The 3,749-nt window shown below is 46.4% G+C and overlaps 1 long non-coding RNA gene across 1 annotated transcript in view; it reads left to right on the top strand.

Annotated features, from left to right (window-relative positions):
• Positions 1-2,746: 2,746 nt before the first annotated feature.
• Positions 2,747-3,749, top strand: part of LOC112949300 — a 4,386-nt gene continuing 3,383 nt past the window's right edge. The window contains exon 1 of the long non-coding RNA XR_003249804.1: positions 2,747-2,835. This is a non-coding gene — a long non-coding RNA (uncharacterized LOC112949300). The remainder of the gene's footprint in view (positions 2,836-3,749) is intronic.

Genomic DNA, 3,749 nt, shown 5'->3' with positions numbered 1-3,749 from the left:
CCAAATAGCCATACAAAGGCAGCTCTCCTTTGAACATTGTGGGGAGCAATGGAGGATGGGATTTTATGCCTCTTGAAATTATAAATGGTCTTGTTAGTAAAGATATGCTGAAGGGTGGGTGATAGTGGATGTACAGATCAGAAYAGGGGTTCCAGGCAAATGCAAGCACATGAGGAAAGACAAATGAATGTAAGAGCAGAGGACAGGGAAATGATGGAAAGAAAAAGGCTTTCTGAATTCATAAATCTACTCAACTGATACTGAGTTGACCTGTGAGATCTCAAAAGACACTGCTCTCACACCTCTGTAATGGAATCTCTCACCCCTCTAGTAGAATATCTTGCTTCTGGCATCACCCTTCCTTTCCGCAGAAACAGGCAAAAGGGAGTAAACAACAGTTGAAGGCAAAATCCTTGTGCAAAGCAGCCAGAGGGGATTCTTCAAAACAGAGTGCATGAATGAGCATATGAGCCAGTCACACAGCAGCGAATGCCAAGACCAGTGATTGCTGCCAAGCTTAGGAATGTAAATACCATGTGAGAATGGAAGAAATCTCCAAGGAGAAGAAGTTTCTCTGTTGTCAGAACTTCATAGAAGTTCATTGAGACACTTTTATAAAGTCATACCAGGATAATTCATTGCAAGACACCCTTACACAATGTGCAAACTAACTGCTCAGACTACTCAAGGAAGATAAATGGTCAGCTGAAAAAATGCATTTAATTAAAGACACTCTAAAGAGCAAGCAAGGAACATCAATAAACAGCTTAGCGTGGATGCTTGTCACTCACYGAACAGCTACGGCACCGCCCCTGGGTATGTGCAAGTCCAGCAGGAGCCAAGAGTGTGGTGGGGAAGTGACTGCCCTCGTTTCTGCATCTGGCCACCGCAGGTGCATTTGAAGGGTGCTGCACTGGGCTTGCACAACTCTGCTTCTAGGACATGAAAGTCTGGCCTGGCATTTTGCTTAGCTTTTTGCATGTATATGGGCCTGCGTGACTTKCATTTTCTTCTCATTTTCTTTTCTAAAATACCAACCTGCCTTTTGAAGCTGGCAGAAGGCTCAATGTTAATGTAGAAAAGAAGTGCCATTCAGAAATACTAGAGTAGAGGTTGTCCTTGCTTCCCTCTAGGATCGCTCATCCTCTTCATTTCAGCTTGTCTGCCCTCAATCAGATCACTGTTAACTCTAATATAGTATAAACACATATATTCAGAGCACTCTAAATAYGGTAGTGCTTGTGCAGTGGTGGAAGGCGTGTGTGTAACTGCAGTAGTGTATGATATCGCCCTATGTAATTTCACCTTTCAATCCTTTTATCTGTTTTGCACCCATCTGTTAAAATGCTGTTTTCTCGTGCCTGAGCCCAGTACATTTTGATCACAAATTGGCTGAACACACATGTCTAGTGGGAGGGGGCAGGTGGAGGAGAGAGCGCAATAACCCAGCAGCAGTTGGGTGGTTTGGCAACTGGCATTTATACCTTCCAGCTGATCATGAGCTAGTTTTCTTCTTCAGCAAAGCAACTGAAAGCATTTGAAACTTTTCACCGTTGCACCATGACAGCATCCAGAGAGGAGCAAGTACAAAGGTGGCGGGGGGACCGGTGTGTGAGGGCTCCCTCTGCACTGCCCTGTTCCAGCGCAGAGCTCCGAGCCCATGGGCAGTGTACAGGGCTGGGGTTTAACCCTCCAGCTGCCTTCCCTGGGCTCTCTTTGCTCTGGCTCCACGGTACTGCAGGGATTAGCTCAGTGCATACCCCAGCTGCTTCATTGGTCTCTTGGCAATGCCCAGCTTTAAACTCGATACAGCGGGAGGTCATTCTTCCCATTGCCCTGCTGCCCATTTGTTTAGGTTTCAGCCTGCTGCTGGATCTGCAGCAAGCCTCAGATTCTCGCGTGTTCACTTGGCCAGTGAGCACACGTGTGTAACTTGCTGATAAATGACCTGTTTTTGCTGCTGTTTCCACACTGGTATAGTTTGTTGTGCTTGCCTCGTGGGTGCCCTTTGGTGTGCAGGAGTAAATATGCTAGTGTGTATTCAAGCAAATGCGTGTTCAAGCAAAGTGCCTGCATAGTTGCGTTATGCCCATAAACAAATATCTTTGCTGTTCTAGCTGTTATCTCTCTAAGCAGGGTTGTTAACTTACAGTTGAGATGAGAAAGAAGTAAATTGGTTTTCAGTACCAATCTCAGTAATCTTCAGTAATGTTCAACTACCAATTGATATTCAAAGATTTATTTAAACCCAGTTGCTGTTTTATTTTGGATTCTTTATCCTAAAATGCATTTAAGTCCTGTAACTTTAAAAAAATAGATGAACTTATCTTCCCCAGCTTGGAATAAGGGCTCCTGGCTGAATCCTGCTCTGGGATGATGGTGCTTTGGAAGTGCCCCTCACCCACCTGCAGCTGCTGCCAAAACAGACGTGCAGGAGCGATGCAAAGCTGGGAACAGGGAGAGCGCTGAGGTACCGCTTCACACAGGTTGTTGAATGTTATAAGGTGTATAACTGTCCGAAATGCCGTGTGCCCCTTAGGCAAACTGTGCGTGTGTCTCACCATGGGTTCCAGCGTGTGATCCTGCATGTTCACAGGCAGAGCAGAGCAGCAGCGATGCCAGGAGCAGGGCCTGCTGTTCGGCGCGCCGGCCACGGGGTGTCACGCGAGGAGCGCCCGCGGGCCGGGCGCGGAGCGCGGCAGCGCGACATCAGCGTCCAAAGCTGCTGGGTTTCACCTTCCGTGCTTGTACCTGTGTCCTAAAGACATTGCTCCTCACTTCCAGCTTTGCAATGTGATGCCTGGCATGCAGCATGTGATACTGAAGGAGTTAAAGGTATCTCTGTTAACATTTTCTACACACACAGTGCATGCAGCTGGGAAGACGTCTGCGTCTATACGTGATATTTACATGGCCTCAGGTTCAGGCTTTTTAAAGATGTTAGAGCCTGTGTCAGCGATTCCTTCCTGGGCAGCTTTGTGATCATATCCGTGGCTGACACTGTACAGCTGAAGCAGAGGAAGAGGAGGGAGGCAGAGCAACCTCTAGGCCAAACCACGTACCTGCTTCCCCATGATTTCTTCCTAAGCCACATCCATCAAAGAGCAAATCCTCACGTGGGCCCAGAGCACCACGTAGGGCACAAACTGACACTTAGGCTAGCATTGATACTGAAGAAGCTTTGTTGAATTCAGTGTTTCCTGTATCTTGCTGGTCCTTTTTCAAGGAATTTTTAGGGATTTAGGTGGTAGATTGAGCAAATAGATGCACTGGTTATTTTCAAGACAGGAATAGTGGCATGGAAAAGCATGTGAAGAAAAGGAGCTGAAAGGTTTAATGAAGGGGAGCAAGGTACGTGGTATATGAAGCAGTGAGGATGGATTTAGGCAAGCCAGAGATTTATGGAGCCTTAAAAGTGAAGATGTGAAGCCTCACTGAAAAGCAGAAGGGCAGGGGAAGAAAAGTGAGAAACAAGCAGGAGTAGCGGTAAAAATATCAGAGGGCACATTCAGGCTACTGGAGAGAGAGGAGTGGGGGAGAAAAAAGGGACATTTTCATCCTATATGTGATTGATGCTAATCTGCAGCATATCAATGCCAGTCCAATGAATTAATCTGGAGACCTGGACAAAATGCTACTAAATTACTGAGAAATTATTTAAGAAAGCTGGTTAGTGGCTGGCAGTGGGGTTTCATGGATGTTCTGCATGTAAGTTAGCCCTGGAATTTTGTTCCATGTTGCTAGTGTTT

Source organism: Nothoprocta perdicaria, unplaced genomic scaffold, assembly GCF_003342845.1.
Source record: "Nothoprocta perdicaria isolate Ctin4 unplaced genomic scaffold, notPer1 scaffold_29, whole genome shotgun sequence".
Taxonomy (NCBI): Eukaryota; Metazoa; Chordata; class Aves; order Tinamiformes; family Tinamidae; genus Nothoprocta; species Nothoprocta perdicaria.
This window is presented reverse-complemented; position numbering and strand designations above follow the sequence as displayed.